The sequence below is a fragment of the Lynx rufus genome, unplaced genomic scaffold (genome assembly GCF_022079265.1).
Source record: "Lynx rufus isolate CCGP_SWC_20201006 ecotype Redwood Valley unplaced genomic scaffold, mLynRuf1.p SCAF_9, whole genome shotgun sequence".
NCBI classification, from domain to species: domain Eukaryota; kingdom Metazoa; phylum Chordata; class Mammalia; order Carnivora; family Felidae; genus Lynx; species Lynx rufus.
Genome location: NW_025814897.1, coordinates 97,267,637 through 97,288,524, shown reverse-complemented (window position 1 = coordinate 97,288,524; position 20,888 = coordinate 97,267,637). Strand labels below are relative to the sequence as shown.

General features: G+C 54.9%; 1 protein-coding gene across 3 annotated transcripts in view; it reads right to left on the bottom strand.

Moving 5' to 3' along the window:
• The window catches only part of TSPAN18 (tetraspanin 18), a 186,651-nt gene extending 169,196 nt beyond the window's left edge, over window positions 1-17,455 (bottom strand). For all 3 annotated transcript variants that reach the window (XM_047071395.1, XM_047071396.1, XM_047071397.1), the window contains exon 1: window positions 17,374-17,455. The gene's annotated coding sequence lies outside the window, so the exon portion shown is untranslated. The remainder of the gene's footprint in view (window positions 1-17,373) is intronic.
• Between the last annotated feature and the right edge of the window lie 3,433 nt (window positions 17,456-20,888).

The following is a 20,888-nucleotide window of genomic DNA, read 5'->3' as shown; positions in this document are numbered from 1 at the left end:
TATATTCATTCTTTCTGTAGACATCTGGATGTTTCTGGGAATTGCCTGCCATGGACCGGGACGTCGTGAGCATTCTCATACACGACCTTTGGGGAGCATTCATATGCACTGCTATGGGATAGATGCTAAGGGTGGCATTGTTGGGTCACACAGTCTGTGTCTACTCAACTTTGGTTACGTTTCCCAATATGTCTTTTTTTTTTTAATTTTTAAAACTGTTTATTTTTGAGAGAGAGAGAGAGAGAGAAACAGAGCGTGGGTGGGAGGGGCAGAGAGAGAGAGAGGGAGACACAGAATCCGAGGCAGGCTCCAGGGTCAGCACAGGACCCCACGCGGGGCTCGAACTCATGAACAGTGAGATCATGAACCTGAGCCAGGGTCAGATGCTCAACCGACTGAGCCATCCAGGCGCCCCTCCCAATATGTCAATGTTGGGTCCATTCTGCGTTTTAGACATTGTACACCTTACACAAAACACACCCACAGCTCAGTTGTGGTCTACAGGGCCGCTGTTTTGCACCTTTGGTCTGTGTGCTTTGCTCATTGTAGCCACTGGCCAGGCCATCCTCCTTCACAGCATCCTGACACCTCACAAATTAATGTAAGAGTGGGGGCAAATTCTAATACCCCCCTACACTGAGGGGTGACACGAGGCCTAAATAGCGTGTCCGCGGCTGTCCATCAGTGAGACCTCCTCTACCAGGACAAAGTCACATTAAAGTCCCTTCAGCAGCCTCTTCAAAGTACACATGCCGGGTGACTGGACTAGTCCAGCCTCCCTGTACCACACCAACTTGCTGAGCATGGACACACGCAGGAATAATTATTTTAAAATCTAGCCCAACTGAGAACCAGCGGCTTGGGTCACACAGCAACAAAGCTAAGGACAGCAGGGCGCCCAGGTTCCCCGATTCCTAGGCTCTCTCCTGCCCCCCAGGGTTCCCCAAACCTCCCCGTGTGCCAGCATTCCGCCTGTTTCCAATCACAGCTGACAAGAATGGATCCTGGCACTCCTTCCGGCCCCACCCTTCTACAGGGCTCAAGCGGGTCCCACCAGTCAGTCAGAGTTCGGATCTGGGATGACAATTTTTTGCTATCCGGGGACCACACATCATGTCGCTCCTGCTACTCAGGGCTGGCCTCGGGAACCCTTGCTGCTTTAGGTGGCTCAGCCTTCTTGCAACTCAGGATGGTTCTAGGGAAACAGAGAAAAGCCCAAGCCCAAGCCTGGCCTCATTCTTTGGCTTGTTTGAATCTGATTCCCACACTAACCCCGCTAAGCTACCCGTGAAAATAATTTGTCTCTGGGCCAGTGTGGTTTTGCTTGGTTTTGGTTCTCGCCCTGGGTTTGAGAGATGGCAAACGAGCCCAGAGAGGGCTAGTGCCTTGCCCGAGGTCACACAGCGAGCCTGCGCCAAAGCTAGAACTTGAACCGCCTCCCCATTTCTAACTTGGGGGTGGGCTCTTTCTCTCTACTCCAGGGGACCTTTCCCAAACAAGTAGGAACCACCAGAAAAGGCAGAAACACACGACAGTCACCTCTTTCAGCTCTTACCTGCTAAGCAGTAAACGGTGGGGACAGCGCCCAGACTGGCTGCCGGCAGGGATCTCAGCACGCAGACAAGAGCCTCGGCCAAGAGCAGGCCAGGCGTTGTTCTCCTGCTGGTCCCTGGGCTATAAGAAAGAGATTTTCCCCAATGCTGCTGAGACTGGTGATCTGACCTCGCCGAGAGTTGCCCTTTTCCGAAGCGGTAATACACAAACCCAGGGAGGGGCTACCACGCGGCGGTGTTTCCCGCAGCCCAGGAGGCCTCCCTTGTCTGACTGCTTTCGTCTTTATTAACATTTGCAGAACTCACAGTGCCTTTGGCTGCAAATGAGAACCAAGCAATCTCATTTTCTCCCCTCAACTAGGCCACATGGCTCCTTCCTGTTCTTTCCCCAACACTCACGCGAAAATTCAAAGCAAAGGGCCAGGGGGTGGGGGCTAAAAAATACTAAAACGTTCCTTTAACATCTGCAAATCTGTCCTTTGAGGCCATTTTTAGCAAAATGTGCCTGAAACTGGGTCCGCAGCTTGTGTCAACACAGTACTTCCTTGGGAACAGCTCTGTCTGCACCTCTAGTCTTTACCTTCTATGAAGATTGGGGGGTTGGGGGGGGCGGGGGCGGCAGAGGCGGGCACCCCGCACCCCGTCCGCGTCCGGGAAGTGAAGGTGGGACTCCAGAAATGGATGCCGTGCCGGGCACCCCAGCTTCGGCCAACACCTTCCTTGGCGGTCTGGCTCACCGCTTCCCAAGCTCCCGGGGACTCGCTGCCGGAGGGCGGCAAGCACATGCTCGCGGGGAGGCGTGTCCCGCGCTCTGCTCAGCACTGCGCATGTCCGCTGGGCTCCTTCCGCCTTCCGCCAACCTCAACGCTGTTATCCCGGGTCCACGGAAGAAAAAGGAAGAATCGGGCTCGCCCCGCCTGGTTCTTCACAAACCAGAAAGTGGCAGGGCCAGGATCTACCCAGGGTGGGCTGGACTCCAGGCCCCCAGCTCTAAACACTGCTCCACGTGGCTCTCTTCCCATTACCCACCGAACTGGTGGGGACAGGCCTGGCCCCAATCCTGTTCCTCCTCAGCCCAAAGGTACAGTCATCCAGCCCTCCGCGATGCCGTAAGGCACAGGTACAGGCCCTGCGGAACCCATGGTGGTGGGGGGGGGGGGGGAGGGCTGCTTCTGTTCGTAGCCTCCTGCTAACTGACAGGAGGGACAAAGAAGACAGATGTGGGCTAAGAAGATGACCTGTCTTCCCTACAGGAGGCTCTCAAAAGAATAGTGTCTTCGAAGGAGCGTCTCTGGATCAATGCCTGAGACGGTTCCTGGGAATTAGGTAGCCTTAGGAGTGTGAGGGCAGGATGTCCAGGGCCAGCAAGAAAGGGCCTCTGAGAGGGTTTGATGGCAGGAAAGGAGGATGAGCTGGGCGCTGGAGAGGCTGTTTCCTTCCCCACTCTCTGGTGGAGGGGGACCACACCTGAGTCACCTGTACCAGGAGTTAGGGGTCCTCTGGGTGTGGCCAGGAGAGCAGAAACCCTGTGTGCCCAGAAGGAGGGACAGAGGGGTCCTGAGCCTAGGGAGGAGCTGGGGAGAGGAAAGGACTAGGCAAGAGGACCCAGCCCCAGCCAGAGAGTTCCTTGTGGTGGCTACAGCTCGGGGCTTAAAGACCCAGAAGAGGGGCACCTGGGTGGCTCTGTCGGTTAAGCATCTGAGTTTTGATTTCAGCTCAGGTCATGATCTCACAGTTCGTGGGGTTGAGCCCCACATTGGGCTCTGGGCTGACAGCTCAGCCCAGAGCCTGCTTTGGATTCTGTGTCTCCCTCTCTGTATGCCCCTCCTCTGCTCACACTCTCTCTTTCTCTCTCTCAAAATTAAATAAACATTAAAAAAAATTTTTTTTTTAAATTTACTCTATTAAAAACTTATTTTAAAATCTTTTAAAAAGCACAAACTATTTTACAATTAGAAAAGGAGCGCCTGGGTGGCTCCGTCGGTTAAGCATCTGACTTTTGATTTCAGCTCAGGTGGTGATCTCACAGTTCCTGGGTCTAAGCCCCACTATCGGTCTCCATGCTGACAGCACAGAGCCTACTGGGGATTCTTTCTTTCCCCCTCTCTCTCTGCCCCTCCCCTGTTTGTGCTCTTTCTCTCTCAAAATAAATGAGTAAATAAATGAACTTAAAAAAAAGAAGAGGAAGACCTATTAGAGTTTCTGTTGTTCAGAGCTGCCCAAGTGGCTACCTACCCTCCATCTCAACTCTTCAGTAAAATTCCAGTGCACAGACAAGAAAAGACAGAAGGCAGGAAGGAACGCCTACTTTCTGCTTTCTGCAGACCTCACTGCCACACCCCCCTTTGCTTGGGAAAGGCCAGGCCTTGAGGGAAGGTGCAGACAAACCCTCCAGTCTCTCATATCCTCCTCCGCCCCCTGGGAAATCTAGGCAATTCCATAATCTCTGCCCCTCGGGCTTCCCTTCCATGAAATGGGGGTTTGCTGGGCCTCGGATGACAGCATTTGAAGTGTGCGTACTTGGAAAAATTCTGCTGTGCTTCTGGAGAGACAGGAGAAGGGAAGAAAACCCAGCTGGCAGGTCACCCCACACCCGGCACCTGATCCGGCCTGTGCTGTCCTTGTTTTCCAGATGACAAAACAGAGGCTCAGTTAGGATAAAAATAAGAAGAATAAGAATAAAGGAAATCCAAAAAACAAGCAAAACAGTTTGCCAAAGATCACGTAGCTGCCGACAGCCAGGATTTGAACTCAGATCTACAGGACCCGAAAGCCACTTCCGCACCGCTCCCGTTCAAATGCCACGTGGATGCTACGGCTGCCTTTAGAACTCTACCTTCCAAAACAGTGGTTAATTTTAATCCCGTACATTTAGACCCAAAAGACATGCATGAACTCACGCACACACCTTCAAATATATTATTAGCATTATTATTGTTTTGCCAAAGACGTTCTGTCAGGGAGCTCTTTCTCTCTTTGCACACACGTGTACCTCTCAAACAGGTTTGAGTAGACCTTTGCGAGGGGTTGGGCTATTTAGAAACAAAAATTGCCCATCATTTCAATTCAATTACATAGCAACCACCTTTTTAAAAGAATATTTTTATTAGAGCTCATTGTTTAGCAAATCGTCAGACACTTTCTTTCTTCCAACTACTTGGAGAAGGAAGAATTATCAAATGAAGGGAAGGAAATGTTATGCATATCATCCCAGCTGCTGAAAAGAATGCTGATGGATTTTCCTCTTGCACTCTTCATTTATTTAAACAACACCCCGCTTCCATCAACAACCACGCCTCGGCTTCCTGAGTGCCTTTCTCCAGGGGATTCGAGGCTTTTGGTCATATTCCCCACTGGAGACTCTGAGGGGAGGACGTAGAGTCAGAAGGGGACCCAAAAATAAAGCAGCAGCACCCACACCAGAATGTGGATGGGATGTCAGGAGTCCGTGGTGGGAGGAGAGCCAGTCAGAGCCAAAGTAGGACTAGACCCCAGACTCTGACTCTGGACTTCCAGTCCAGTGCTCTCCTGGTCTCTCCCGTTGGGGGACAGTGGGGATGGGTGGTTGGGCTTCAGTCCAGGTTCCTGGTGCCCTGAACCTGCATGCCGGTTCCGTGGCAATGCATCTCCTGAGATGCATCAGACTCTGAACTTGGCCCCCAGTGTCCCTCTCTGGGCTCGGGGGGGGGGGGGGCGGGGGAAGAGCCCTGGGCAGCTCCCACCCGTGGCCCCAGCTCTAGCCCCTCTGAAGTGAGACCTCCAGCTCATCTAGCCTCTGGAAGAGCCAGCAGGCAGCGGGCTCCCACTTCCCCAGCAAGAAGCCACTGAAAAGAAAATACAACAACAACAAAAAGCCCTTTGATCTGCCACGGATGGCCTCATCCAACCCTGGCGGAAGGTGGAGGTCACCCTCTGTCATGACCTGCTGGCCTCTCTCCTATAGGTCCCGTCCGAAGGGCCCAGGGCTCTTCCACAGACCCCGCCTAGCCTGGCCTCCTGGACCCTGTAAGATGAAAGGGTCACAGTGACATCTGTGAGGACCAAGTGAGGATGGGCAGGAGGCAGAAAGAGGCCAGAGAGGGCCAGGCAACTATGGGAGAGAGAAGACGGCCATTGACCCAGCTGGCCACTCTGCAACAGGTGTTCTCAACAGACTGTCTGCTTGGTAGGGTGTCAGGAAAGCGGGGGGCACGAGAGGACCGTTTCAGTTCGTCAGTGGGGAATCAGGCAAAAACATCATGGCGGCCCATGCAGTGGAACCCAAGACATCCCTCACAGTGAGAGCTGCGCCTCTCCCATACCCCCAAGGTCCAGCCTGGAGACTCACTACAGCTTCCGGGGACGGTTCTGTTCACTCTGGTGGCCCTCCTCAAGCACCCCCTTCTCTCTCTTGGCCTGAAGGCAGGCTGGAAGTATCCAGACGCCAATGTTCTAGGAGGAACCCTCAACCAATGAGAGAACAGAAGATGATTCTGAGCGTGCTCCCCCCCAGTCACTGGCAGGGTCCCCGGTTGCCCACAGCAGTAGGCTACTCAGTACATTTTTTTATTAGCTCTCCTCCCCTCCCTGCCCCCTCCCCTTTCTGGGACCAGCCTCACACACCCATAAACGAACTGCACCCAAATCTTTGCTCAGGGACACCCAGCTAAAACAAGGCAGAAGTGCACGCACTGATACAGAACAAGTGGAAACACGCAGGACGCAGAGCACCAGGGACAGAACCCCACCGGGACCATAAAATGAAGGGTGCCGTGCACACAGATGTGCTCATTTACCTCGAGGACAATTCGAGAGAGGCAAGAGGCTGGTGACTTTGGTTGTCCCTCGGTGAGGAGACTGGATTAAGCCTAAGAGTTACTTTCCATCGAATATACTTTTATTGTAGTTCCCTTATTCTCTTATTATGTTTACTCTGATTTTTTTTTTTTTTTTGCCAGTCTTTCACCAGTAAAACATGACTATTTTCAAAGAGCTTCTGAGAACTCCTAGAAAATCGAATACATGAACTATGGAGCAGCGAAAACCCTGGAAGTGATCATCGCCCTCACTTCCTGAGACCTGCTCACTTCCTTCGCGCCCCACCGTGGCCTCGGCCTCCTTCTTAGCCCCGGTGCAGGATGAAACGTCCCGATCCCCTCATAGGGTTGGCAGTGGCCACTGGACAAGGGATCGGGGTTGGAAGGCACCAAGGGCCAAGAGAGAGGCCTCTGAGACCCCTGGATCCTGATTTTCTCCCCGTTCGGGCTGTGGAGACACAAGCTGGCTCCAGCAGGGGAGACCCCAGTGTCCCACAGAGGAGCACGGCCAGGAGACAGACCCACTAACGCTTGAGGGGAGACTTGAGGTTCAGACCACCTGGGTTTGCACTTCTATACCCCTGCTTACCAGCTGTGGGACCTTGGGCAAGTGACTTAATCTCTCAGTGCCCCAGTTTCCTCAGCCACAAAAGTGGGGACAATCATAGTACTGAATTAAAAGGTATTATGGGCTAAACCGTGTTCCCTCCCAAATTCATGTGTAGAGGCCCTAACCCCCAATACCCCTGAACGTGATTGTATTTGGAGATGGGGGGGGGTTCTTTAAAGTGGTAATGAAGTTAAAATAAGGCTGTCGCCGTGGGTCCTAATCCAATCTGACTAGTGCCCTTAGGGAGAAGGGGAGATTTGGACACCCAGGAGACGGCAGGTGCATATGCGCAGAGAAAGGCCACCCGAGGACCCAAGTAGGCAGCCATCTGCAAGCCAAGGAGAGAGACCTCAGAACTCATCAAACCTGCTGACTCCTGGGTCGTGAACTTCTAGCCTCTCCAAAACTGTAAGAAAATAAGTTTGACACGAATCAATTTATTCCGTCCTCAGAACAACTCAATAAATTAGGTGTTACTTTTGGTCCCATTTTACGGATGAGAAAATGAGGCACAGAGAGGCTGAGTTACGTGCCCCAAGGCTTCGGAGTTAGTAAGCGGTAGAGCTGGGACTGTAAACCCTTGTTCTATTGGATGAGATCAGACCCGTAAGCGCCTGGCACACTGCACGTGATCAGTACGCGTTAGCTGTGCCCATCATCCAAAACAACCTGGAAGAGACTGATTGCAGAGGAGGCCATGGAGGGAGGCAGCCCCTCAGCGCCCGCCAGGTTCCCAGGCGTGGGCCAGGTGTCTGGGATGCAGCGTTGAGCAATGGCGGGTGGGTGGCGGTACACAAAGAGCAGCCCTGTGCCAGTGGGCACAAGGAAAGGAAGCGAGGCAGCAAGGGCTGTGAGAAAGCCTTTGAACACAATTGAGAATCCACTGGAGGGGCACGAGCAAGGTGGCTAAGATGATCACATTACACAACAGATGTTTGTCCTAACAAAGTGTGGAAGTCGGGCTTCCGTAAATTGAGTTTTATTTTTAAGGCAGTAGGGAGCAATGGGAATCTGAGAGCTAATTTGTCTGTAAATTGAATGAGGGGCCTGTGATCCAGCTGGCATTTTCATAGATCCGGCTGCCTCGAGTGAGGTGCACCTGTTCGGTAAAAGTCCTGAAGGAGGGGTGCCTGGCTGGCTCAGTTGGTAGAACATTTGATTCCTGATGTCGGGGTGGTGAGTTCGAGACCCAGGTCAGGAGTAGACTTTACCGGAGGGGGACGCCTGGGTGGCTCAGTCGGTTGAGCGTCCGACTTCGGCTCAGGTCACGATCTCGCGGTTCGCGGGTTCGAGCCCCGCGTCGGGCTCTGTGCTGACGGCTCGGGGGCTGGAGCCTGCTTCAGATTCTGTGTCTCCCTCTCTCTGCCCCTTCCCTGCTCATGCTCTCTCTCTGTCTCTCAAAGATGAATAAGCGTTAAAGAAATAAAATAAAAACAAATAAAGAAGTAAGAGTTTACTTGGCAAAAAGGTCCTGTGGACTGGCTTGGTAGGCCCGGTGGGAGGACATGGCGAAGTGGGGCAGTGTCTCCACTGGCCATGGGAACACCTGACACCGTAAATGTGGCTCTCCCCACCAGGCCACCACACAGCCTGGGGTGACCACAACCTTCTAGGCTCCCCTGCCCTGCCCTTTCCGCATGCTCCAAGCCTTAACTTGTGCTAGCTCCATGAGGAGGGCTGTGCTGCCCCTGCTTCCAGGTAGAAATGTCCTCCCTGAGTTTTTCTTGGCAGCTAAGGCCCTTCACTGGGTTTATTCTCATGGCACCCCCAGTGCTCCCACATAAGAGGGGCTTATGGCTAGAGGCCTCAGTGCATTGCAAGGAAGGATGTGATCATTCACTCATTCATTCAGCATGTACATCCTGAGCATCTATTCAACCCCAGGCACCGAGCTACACCCTACGGGGCCTCTGCCTTTATTCCACTGATGGAAACCAATGATAAAATAATGAGAATAATCCTAACATTCACTGAATACTGTTCAAGTGTCACATTCAATCCTAGGAGATACACTTCATGCATTTTAGTCGCATCTTCATAAAACTCTGTGTGGTACAATGGTGGCACAGAGAAGTCAAGGAATTTGTCAAAGGCCATGGCACGTGGCTGAACTGGGATTTGAACCCAGGCCCTTATGTTCAGAAGCTCTACTCCGAACCTTTGGCGGGGTGTTGATTCCTCTGCCTTCATTGCACAGGGACAGGCTTCATCTCTGAACCCTCGACCACATCAGCTGAGCCCCCAAACCCTCTGGGGCTCGTATGGGACCAGCTCCAGAGTAGAAAGCTGTCTGCTCATCGCCCCCCACCCCCCACCCAGGCCCCCTCCTCAGGCAGAGATGCCCAGACATTGCCCCTGGGGAGAACAGCCCAGGTTGCAGAAGTCACAGTGACTTCCGGTGCTGCCGGTGAGCCCAGGATAAATACCAAGCGGGAACAATTCATCTCCGCGAGATATTCTTAACCTGGAAGGGCCTGGAAAAGACAGGCAACTCCAGAAAGGTGGGCTGCAAGAACATAGATAGTGCTTCTCATTCAGCCACTTTGAATCATTTTTTCTAGAAAACATTCTACCCGCAACTGGTTACAACTGATATACGTCCATGTTCCTTGGGTCCAGACTGAACACCCGGTACCCCTCCAGGCCTGTCCGGAGGGAGGGAGGGAGGACAAACGGACAACGGCATCTGGCAGGTGCTTGTCTGCCAATAAAGTGTGTTTTAATGCAAACATTGACCTCCTCTGTGCTCACCACTAGGCTGCGAGGCGGCTATAAATCCCCACCTTATTGATAAGAAAGCTGAAATACCGAGCTGAGTACCGAGCTCAATTTACCAATTGCTCGCCAGTTGGATAGTTGTGGGAAATTATTTAATCTCTTTGTGTTGGTTTTCTTGGTTGTCAAATGGGGCAATAGTAGGACCACCTATTATGGGGTGGATGGTGTACCCGAAAAATAGATAACGTTCCTAACCCCTGGTACCTGCACATGAGTCCTTATTCGTCCTTATTCAGAAATATAGGGTCTTTCCAGATGTGAATAAGTCAGGATGAAGTCATTAGACCCTAATCCAATATGGCCGGTGTCCTCAGAAGGAGAGAAAGGATAGGCACAGGAGGACACTGCGTGATGACAGGGACAGACATACTGGGTGATGTGTCCATAAGCCACGGGACACCAAGGATTGCCAACAGCCACCAGAACCTAAGTAGGAACAAGAAAGGACCCTCCCCCTAGAGCCCTGCCAATACCTTAATTTGGAGCTTATAGCCCCCAGAGCTGTGAGAGAATAAATTGTCTGTTTGCTTCAAGCTCCCATCTGTGGTACCCTGTCACGGGAGCCCCAGGAAACCAGCTGCCTCTCGGGGCTCCCGAGCTGGTCCAAGGCCCTGCTCCAAGTGTCCCAGGTGAGAGGCTGTGGACGCTAGGCCAGGGGACGGGAGCTAATGAGGTGTCAGTGGGGGGGGACCTCGCAAAGCCCAACTCCCAGGCCCAAGTGGCCTTCATGCCTACCAGTGCCTCTCAGGGGTCAGCCTGCCTCCCTAGCATCTTGGTGGCTGCTTTGGTGGAAGGCCACGCTCCTCAGCCCCCAGATGCAAGTTTCTGCTGTGCCTTGCGGCGGGGGGGGGGGGGGGGTTCGGGCCCCCTCAGAATCCCGTCTGGAGGAGCCACTCTCTTCCCACCCAAAAGCTATTCCTTTGAGGGGGACAGTTAAGCCCCATTATTCTGGAGGTGTTTACGTCTTGGCTGGAGAAGTGCTCCATTCCCCTGCGGGCTAAAACCCACATGAGCGCCCGCGCCTGCTCTGCGGGAGGGGGCCCTAAATGTCAGGCACCACCGCCAGGGAGAACAGCACCGCCGGGGAGAGCGCCACAATCCGTCCCAGCCCGAGAGACAGCAGCACGGGAGGGGGCTCTCCGCGGCACGCCAGACCCCGCGCCCACGAGGCAATTGGTCTCCAAAAGACGGGCCCAAGTCCAAGGGCCAGAGCTCCAAATTCTTCTCCCATTTCCAATGGAAGCCGTGTTAGTTCAACACGAGAGCAGAGGCTGAGGCCGCCGGGGGTGGGAGCCCAGCGCCCGCACATCCCGGACTGGGGGGTTACGGGCCGGGGTGCTGGGCGGGCCTCTAGCCTCTCCTCAGGTGCTGACCCTTGGCCGAAGGCAACTCTTCCTTCTCACGCAAGCGGGAGACCAGAGACATGCAAACATGTTGACCCCCTACTACGTGCCACGGCCTGGTTAGCTTGCGGTTTCTCAAATACTGCCCATGTTGCAGAGGAGAAAAATGGAGGCTCAGAAAAAATAAAGAAGCACGAAGTGGAAGAGGCAGGATTCAAACCTGGGTCTGACCATCTTCCTGCTGGCAGAAAATCAGGGCTGGAGGCCCCCTCTCGTTCCCTGCCCAATCCCACAAGGAGCGAGAGGACCAGCACGGGTGGGACAGGAACCACAGGTAACCCTGTGTGCCATGGGGGACGCGGTGGCGGGGGGGTTGGGGGGGAGGCGGTCAAGGGGGACTCCAAAGCTTGCCTACACAGCCTTCCCAAAGCAGTACGGGGACCAAACGTCTACAGCTGTCGCCACGGATACCTAGAACAATGACTTCTCTCACCTCAAGCCCCCCTGCCACTTCTCCCTCAGCGTCCAGATAGTTCCTGCAGTCTTGCCCCTCTACTCCCACCCCACTCCACCCCACCCCACCCCACCCCATTAGCATAGGGGAGGAGGAGACAGGAGCAAAGGTAGGTTCTGGAAGATCCTGGAAGGAGTTCTCAGGGCAGGAAATTTCAGTAAGCCAAAGGAGGCCATGGGAGCACAGGGCCGAATAAAGATCAAGGCCCCAGCCTGGTGCCCTTGCCGAACACTCCCTTGCAAGTCCCTTGGCCTCTCTGGGCGCGACCTCCCTCCAGCGGATCCTGGGCACTCTGTGATCTGCCCTGTGATCATTTCCATGCACACGATCTGTAATCTATAAAGAGCAGCGCGAACGAGGGAACGGAAGCTTCCGTGTTTTGAGGGCCAACTACATGCTAGGTCTCTGTCAAAAGCCTTCAACGCGTCATCTCAATCCTCAAAGCACTCTCTTCGGGAAGCGTGAATGCGGAGTTAGTGCTCGGCCGATATCCGGGCACTTGCTGGCATCCGGAGCCTCCCTTGCAGCTGGTTTGGGGCCACGCGGGTCACCTTCTGGCTGAGGCAGTTGGGCGTCAGCGTGCCTTTCCCACTTCTCTCCTCCCCTGGGCAGTAACTACGGATGCAAGAGACTCCAGAAAGTGCGGCTACAGAGACAGTGGAGTCACCATCAGCCTGGGTGCCTGGGTAACCGCATGGAGCCGAGATCCGCACCACACAAGTCATGTGAGCAGGAATTACACCTGCAGGGTCAGGCCACTGAGTCTAGCGTCGTACCTATGCCATAGCCGCTAATACGTAGCTCAATGGTGTTATTGTCCCTACTCTGCTGCTTCTCACAGATAAGGAAACCAAAGCCATAGAGCCAGGAAGTGTCAGAAGCAAGGTTCAAACTCACATCTGTGACTCCAACGCGCATCCTCTTCCAGAAACCTTTTGTTGCTTAGTAAGGTCGTCGCCCTCTTGTCAGCAGCAGTTGTCCCCCAAAGCTTCTCCCCCTCACTGTCCCTAGATTGGTTGGGAAATCCACGCAGGATGAAAAGAGGGAATCGCATAAGGCACTGAGCCTGGAAGATGGGCAAAGGCAGGGAGGAGAGGGCCTGAAGGAATCTTAAAGGTAGCTTTCCTGGGGCTTTGGAGCTCGCAGGAGGTTCTGATACAAGACGAAGTATCACACCGTGGTTCGGAGCGCTGGATGGGCAATCAGATCGACATAGGTTCACGTCCCAGCACGACCACCTGCTCATTTGGTTCTTCTGAGCCTTGCTTTGTAATCTGTAAAACGGGGACAATATCTAACCCAACCTCATGGGTGGAGGTGAGACGAAGCGTTGTCTCTCCCAAAATGTGTGCCACCACGAAGACCATCCCTGGGGTGGCTCAGAGCACCAGCCTCGCTGGAGGGGGCGAGGGGGCGTCTGGAGGAGGCTGCCCCCGCCAGGGCTGCTAATTAAGCCCGGGACACACACCCGGCCCGGTCCGTGTCGCCACAGCAGACCAAGGGGCAGAATCCAAAGAGGGAAGGGTCAGCCAGACCTAAGGCAACATAGCAGAGAAGCCCAGATTATTTATTGTACGTTCAAAAGTGTCTTCTAGCAAGATGGCCTTTGATTTGGGTGAATCTGGGAGTTGTTTATCAGCTTAAACTCATTATCTGCACATATGGTCTTCATACTATGGCTGAGGGCGGGAAACAAAGGATGGAAGGGAAGGGATGGGCAAATTCTAGCTGATGAAATATCATCCCTCAAGTGCCAGAAACCAGGATATTTTCAGTGACGTCAAACTGGGCTTCCTGCCATGGGGATGGAACACACTCTCTCTCTCTCACACACACACACACACACACACACACACACACACATACACCAAGCCACAGAATATCAGAGCTGGAAAGAATCAACATTGTCCCCTCCCGTTTCACATAAGGACAGTGATGACAGGGAACATTTGTTGAGCAGTGACCACATGCAGGGCACGGTCCTACACGTTTTATCTCATTGCCTCGTCACAACAATCTGATGAGATATTAGTAGTCCCATTTTGCAGATCAGGAAACTGAGGCACCAAAGGTTGAACGGCCTAAGGTCACACAGCTGATCAGTAGGAGAAAGCCAACATTCAAACCCGGGCAGCCCAACCACCGTGCAACGCTACCTCTGAAGAGACGGCAACACAGGCTCAGAGAGGGGCAGTGACTCACTGAGGTCACACAGCTCCATTTGCAACAGAATCAGGGCTCAAACACAAGTCTCTCTAGTTACGGTTCAGTGACCTTTCCACACCACCCTGTTGCCTCTCAGCACCTGCCCGCGTGCACACAACCAGGGAACACGTTTTTTTGCGCATCTCCGAGTTGTTCAATTCACTAATTACACCAGCAGCCTTGGGTGCGGACGAGGGGCCAGGGCTGACCCGAAAATAAGTGCGGACGGGAAAGACGTACTTTGCCAGCTGCGCACATGGGGGCTCTCCATCCCATTCTCTCTTTTTAAAAAGACTTTCATTATCTGCACACCCCCGCCGGATTTGGGTCCAAGATGCCAGCTCGTACAGCAGGAGGAGCCCAAGCTGGCAGGTTTGCCTAATGGGATCAGGTTGCAGAAATACTCGATCGACCGATCATCTGCTCCGGGGGACCAGAGTGCTGGTTTCCAAGGCCCCCTCCCTTCGCTGTGTACCAGCTGAGCACGAACAAATGTTCCTGATTTTCCTTCTCTTGACTAATGAAATAGGCCAGAAGAGCAAGCCCTCTGGAAAGAGGGGTCCCTAAAAGGGGCGGCCCAGCCACCAACATTTGCTCTTCTCAGGGAAGGGGAGTGAGGGCTGGACACTGGCATTACCTTCTCTGTCCAAAACAGCAATCTGATGGAGGATGGGAGCCTGGTTCGTTGTGTCGTGCAGGGGAGCGGAGGGCTGGGGCAAGACAGCAGGAGAGATGCCCTCCACTGGACTGGAGGCAGGGCAATGAGCTGCCTTCTGCCCTAAAAGGTTACACCCTCCTGCCTTTAAGCTGTAAGCCAGCCCAGAGCCTCCTGGGCCCACACATTCATTTCACAGACCGGGAAAGCACGTTCGAGAGGGAAAGTGACTCGCCCAAAGTAGCACTGAGGATCTAGAAAAGTTGGATTTCAAAGCAGCCCCCCTCGGAGATCCCAAACCTTGCTGCTTCCTCGCTTTCTTACTCCCTCCCACAGGGGGACATCATCCCTTGCCTCGACACCCCCTTCCCCACCTGTCCCTTCCCAGCACCCCGTGTTCCAGCCCACCCTCAGACCATTTAAACCTCATTCAGTATACTCAATAGCTCTTTCCAGGCCGACATGGAATTTTCTTAAAGGTGGAGGGACTACTTACTTCCTCGATGACCCAAAGTATCCTGCCTCCAACTCCAGATGAACTTCCGCTTCTAGAAAATGCCCTGATAGACTGCCATTTCAGCCTCGGGTTGGGTAAAGAGGTCCCGAGGTGCAGTGTTTGAATGGATTTAGGGACCGGGAGATAAGGAGACCAGATTTCCAAGACTTACAATTTTGCTGAATCAGAGATCTTGGAGTTTACACTGGGTCCACACGTGATATGCTAAATGCAAACACAAACATCAGCAGCCTTGGAGTCTCAAGTCCCTCTTCTCCTTAGGGCAGGTGGGGTGGGTTGTGGGTGGGGCACAGAAAGAAGGGGGACAACACAGGAGCTGCAGGCCATCGGGGGCCCAAAGGCCAGGGCCGCTGTGGGCAGGCTTTCTCCTGCAGAAAAACAAGAGCCACTAACAACAAAACAAAATGAAAAATTCCTTTTGTTTTCTGGCCCCGTGGAATGTCTTGAAGACATATCCAGAGACATGGGCTTCTCCACCCTTTCCTCTGTCTCCTCCCCCCACCCTGTCTGTTCAAAATAATCATGCTGATCTTTCTTTCCGGCACCTCCGTCCTACGGTATTTCGGTAACATCCAGCAAAAACACCGGCTGGGCTATATGGAAAGCAAGAACCTCAACTAAACTCTCTTTCGGGGACCGCCCCATCTCTATCACCTTTGCAGGGGACTCTGGGGACACGGGAGGGGAGGCGGCTGTCCAATGCGCACACATTTCTAGCCAAGAGAAAAATGAAAACTTCCCATGGCCAATATTAGGCCACTGTAGTTCTTTGATCTGCTCATTTGTACTCTCTTGAGGTGTAGAGAAGGGGCAGGAAATTAGAGAGAGATAAGGCAACGGTCCCTCCAGGGTCCCTTCAATGTGGAACAGCCCCGCACATGACTGAGACCCAGATGCCAGCAGCCTTCTCGCTTTCCATGGCCTGGGCACAGATACGCAGACTCAACACACAGGAGCCCTGAGGTAAGAAAACGGGACACCCAGCAGGTTTCCACCAACTGTGAAATGACCAGACGAATGTGGCCTGTAGACTCAGACGCAGGCGAGAGGGACTCCTGTCCACCGCTGAGAAATTCCCACTTCAGCTCGGACTGCTAAAATCTTTAAGGGGCCCTCACCACCCCAGTACTGTGCCACCCGGCTTACTTGCGCCCACAGAGAGGCTGGATAAGACCCCCAGGCAGCCCACACCAGGGAGGGATCTGGCCGCATCCGGGGAACAAAGGTATAACTTTTACAAAAAGGGTGCATTCAGCAATATGGGGTTCTGACTCCAAAGAAACCTCACAAGTTTACCCTCTTCTCCTCTTTCTCTATACCAATTCGCTGTTAGTGTAAAGTTTCTCTCCGTTTGTGTTTTTCTGGGGGTGAATGCTTTTTTCACCCATACACCCTGCGTGATCCCCAAGACCACGCACCTCCTGACCACCACCGAGCTTTCCAGCACACGGTGCACCCCAGCTTCACGCTCGGGCCTCTCCCCCGCCGCCTGGCCCGGCCCGGGGTGCTCCTCCGCGCGGCGCCCCGCGTGTGTTGGAGGGTCTGTGGTTCCAGGTCCCCGATTTCGGTGCGTTTGTCTAGCAGGAACCAGGACTCTCGCCTTCCTGTGGGCGAAAGGGTCGGGGAATGGCTCCCCCTGGCGGGGGCCACCTCACTTCAATGCAGCGGGGATCCAAAGCTGGCGTGAGCCCGCCCGAGCCGAGAAACCCTCCCGGAGGATTCCTAGTACACCTCCTAAATCTGGACGTGCCAGACGCTCGGACCCACCGAGCCCCCACCGAGTCTGTGCTTCGCTTCCCCCAAACCGCGCACACCGCCTACCGGATGAGGGGGACCCGGGAGGAAAGCTTGGCGCCCCCGCCCCGCCCCGCTGTTGGGACCCCAAAGGCGGCTCGTGCTCCGTGCCCTGGCTGGGCCGGACAATCTTCCCGGCCCCGGTCCTCGCTCCTAATCCCCAGTCCCCACCTGATCTCCTACCGAGTGGCGTGGCGCGTACCCCCCCCCGCCCTCGGGGCGCAGCCCCCGCTGAGACCCCCAACCTTGTTAATCACACCTGCCACCCCCCCCCATCCTCCTGGCACCCTCCACTCACCCACCCAGAGCGCCCAGCGCCGACTGGGGCTGCACCTGTCCGGGGGGAAGCCTCTAGTCCGCGGATTCCCGGGCAGGGATCCGGGGCGGGGATCGGGGTGAGCACGTCTCCCCGGTCTCCTCCCCAAGCTGGTTGAAGTACAACTTGGTTTCTGGGCTTCCCCCCGGACCGTTCTGGGATCCCTCCCGCATGCCATCCCCACCCCGGACCGTGCCCAACAGTCGCCCGGGGAGCGCGCGTGGGGTCTCCCAAGTCCCCGGGGGCGCAGCAGCGGGGCGCGCGGAGGGCACGGAGGTGCGGACCCCCCTACCTTCCAGCAGCCGCAGCGGGACCCCACGCCAACTCCCGCCGGCGGCCGCGGGGGAAACTTTCCCCGGGCGGAGAGGCGCGCTTGCAACTTGTTCGGCGCCGGCTGCCTTCCTGGCGGCGGCGGCGGCGGCGGCGTGTCCGGGGGCCGGCTGGCCCGGGGCGACGGTGGCGCTGGCTCGGGGCTCGGGGCTCGGGGCCGGGGCTCCGGCGGCCTCGCACGGCTCCGCTGCGGATCGCTCGGCGCTGCGTCCACCCTGCAGCCTGGAGCCCCCGAGACGCCGGCGGCAGCTGCAGCCGCCCGCCCGCCCGCCGGCCCCACCTCCCAGCCACCGCTCCGTCCCTCCCTCTCCCCCGCGCTCCCTCCCCTCCCCAAACCTCCTCCCCGCCAGTCTCCAGTCGCCGCCGCCACCGCTGCCGTGGCGGCCGCCGAGAAGGCACGTCTCCTCAGGCGGGCTGCCCCTCGCCTCCTCCCTGCCTCGGTCTCCGCCTGCGTTGCAGCATCCAGGCCTCGCCCCAGGGGCCACCCTCAACCCCGCTCCGGTCCTCCATCCCCTGCCCGCCTCCGCGCTCGGCTCAGGGGCCCTCGCTTCGTCTGAATTCGGGAGATCGGCTGGGGAAGTAGGGAGAGCGGCATGCTAGACCCGGAGTATTTTGTATTTTTTTCCCCGGGGAAACTTGCACGCTGCCCACCCCCCCCCCCGCCCCCCATAACCGACTTCAGGGTTAGAGGCGGGATGACTGTCCCTCCGGACCTCGCTGCTTCTCCTGGGCTTCCTGCTGTCCTGGAGTACCTGTTGAAAGCCAAGGGGATTCACCCTCCCTAGGGCTGCTTTGGACTGTTGCAGATAACGGAGGCCCCTGGTGGGGGTGAGGAGGGGGCGGGGCTGACCCCAGACCCGATGCAAATGACTTGATTGCGAGAGGCCAGACCTGTGTCTCCGATCTCTGGACTTATCTTTCATCTTTGTTCTGGGGTCACAGCCACACAGCCCCTCCGCAGCCCCTGACACATGACTTCACTGAGACACTTAACCTCTGAACCTCCCCGGTGAAGCGGCAACCCACCCCCCCCCACCCCCAGCCCCAGACAAAACGCGCACGCAAGGAGATCAAAGGGGACAACCCAAGTGAAAGTGCTTGGTAACCACCCCCGCCCCCAGGAGAGGGGCTCTGGATGCCCACCCCTCTACCCTGGGGAGCTCTTTTTTGAGTTCCAACTCTGAAGCTGCCGCACTGGCACTCGGGGCGTGAGGGCCCTAGAGAAAGCTCTGAAGCCCATTGGTCACCCGATTCCCACTAAAGAGTGCGTGACTGATAGGCTTTGAACCTATTACAGTCTTGAACATGAATGTTGGTAATGCTGGGCCACGGGGCAGAGTTTCCAGGGGCAGGAAACCACTGTCTTTCCTCGTCCACTTCCCTGGAAAAGGATACATCCCTCCAAGGACTTCCAGGATGTCTGGTCCTTTCAACCTGTTCACCAAGTCTCTGGATAAGACTGACAGAGGGTCTAATAGAGTAGAGGTGTGACTGGGGAAAATAAAACCGGGATCCACCTTTTCAAAGGGACGCAGAGTGAGTAATGCTTAACCCAAGGGGAGAAGATCTCTAATAGCCCAATTTCTGTAAAACAAAGACAAGGAAAACTCTAAAGGGATTCAGCCTCCACGTTCACCCCTTCAGCTGCCAAAACAGGGTTGGGGGAGGCTGACCCTTCGTGCTGAGAAACCCCACAGGCTCTGCGTTTATGGAATGCTGTTGGAAGGGGCTGTCTGTGTGGGCCTCCTTGGACGCGAGGCGCCACATAAATTTAAAGAGGAAAAAGGCTGAGTCTCTAGTGAGGGTGCGGGGGCCTGGGAAGCGCAGGCCAGAGACAGCAGGAGGGATGGATAGAGTGTGTGAGGGTCTGGGGGGATTGGCAGAAGCAGGCAGAGGACAGTGAGGGCAGAGCCGGCCGCTTGGACAACTGAGACACCCGGCTGGGAGGAGAGCTTGCACGGAGTATCTGTGCACCAGATAAGGCGGTTTGCCTAATAGCTTTCTTTAAATCAACTCTCGTTTTGTTATTTTGTTTTTACATAAATGTGCTTGTTTTTACAAAGAAATGTTATAACATTACCATAAATGGAAAGCCAGCATCGCATTACTAGAAATAGAAGGTCCCATAAAAATAAATACAATGAAAATAAAACAGTGTTATTAAATTCTAACAATGTATATTTAACCGCCATAAAAAAAAAATTCCAACAAAATACTGCTGCCTGAGGAGGTGCTGAGCCCAAGGCCCCACTCTCTCGTAAAGGGAGATTAACAAGGGCTCGAAAGGTGTTAAAGACACATGAGCAACAAACTGAGACTCCAAGTTGTGATCAAAAGGGTTGAAAGAGAACAGGAAAGGGACCCCCCCCCTCCCGGGCGCACACACAGAATTCCAGCTCCTCATAGGCCAGCAGGGATGTTGAAGGCCCACGGATGAACGCCTTCAGTCTTCTTGAAGGCCTCTGATGCCCCACCATCAGGAAACACAATCCTGAGTGTCCAGGCAAAAAGCAGTTGTTGGCCAAAGAACCCCCAAGAGCTGAGTTCCGGACAAGAGGAGGTGATCTTGGTTTTGTAAGAAGTGGGCCTCTCCTCCATAGGGTGACCCTGGGGCAGCCACTCCCTTCTCTGGCCTCAGTGTCTCCACCTGTACAGTGAGAGGCTTGGACAAATGGTCTCTGGGATCCCCTTTGCTACTCTTTGATGAGAGCAAAACAGGAACCAGGCCTCGGCTTATCAGGAAATGGAGAAGGAGAGAGTTTCACTGGGGAGGGAGGTGGGGAGGAGGAGGCTCAGAGAGGGAGAAAATGTTGAGGAGGGGTAAGGACAAGGGTCAGCACTCCTCAGGAGGGAGCGAACGGGGTGTCAAGGCCACTGTTGACTGACTGGAGTCTCACAAACCCAGAAGTGGCCCAGCCTAGAAGGTTCTAGATTCCCCATTTACTCATTCTGGAAGGAGCCTTGTAGAGAATCCAGTGTAATCCAACCACTTCCTGCTACAGATGGAGAAACTGAGGAAGAACCACAGACTAGATCCTGCTCATGGTTGGAGAGCTGGGTGTCGAACCAAGGCCCTTTCAACTCCCCCCCGTGTTTGGGGTTCTAGTAGAAATGGTTCTTCTGAACATATTCAGCTCTCCTCCAAGGGGCTCTTAGACTTTGTTTTTCTCTGACATCTGGAAAAAACGTTGAGCTGGCTTGAAAGACCCAAAGTCGCCAGAGTGCGGCCAGCGCTGGGCAGCCCATGTCACTGGACAGGGGATTCCTGGAGCGAAGCATCCACACACCTGCACCCTGGGGACACTAACGCAGAGCAAACAGCCCCAAACCAGGAGTCCACAGGCCCAAGTTCCAGTCCTGGCTTCCGTGTTCCCATCTGTCAAATGCCACATCTAGGTGCGATCAGTGGGCTTCCAGTTAGACTTACAGTCCTGTCCCGAGTGCCTAAGGAGTGTTGGGGGGGAGGGGGAGGTCTCC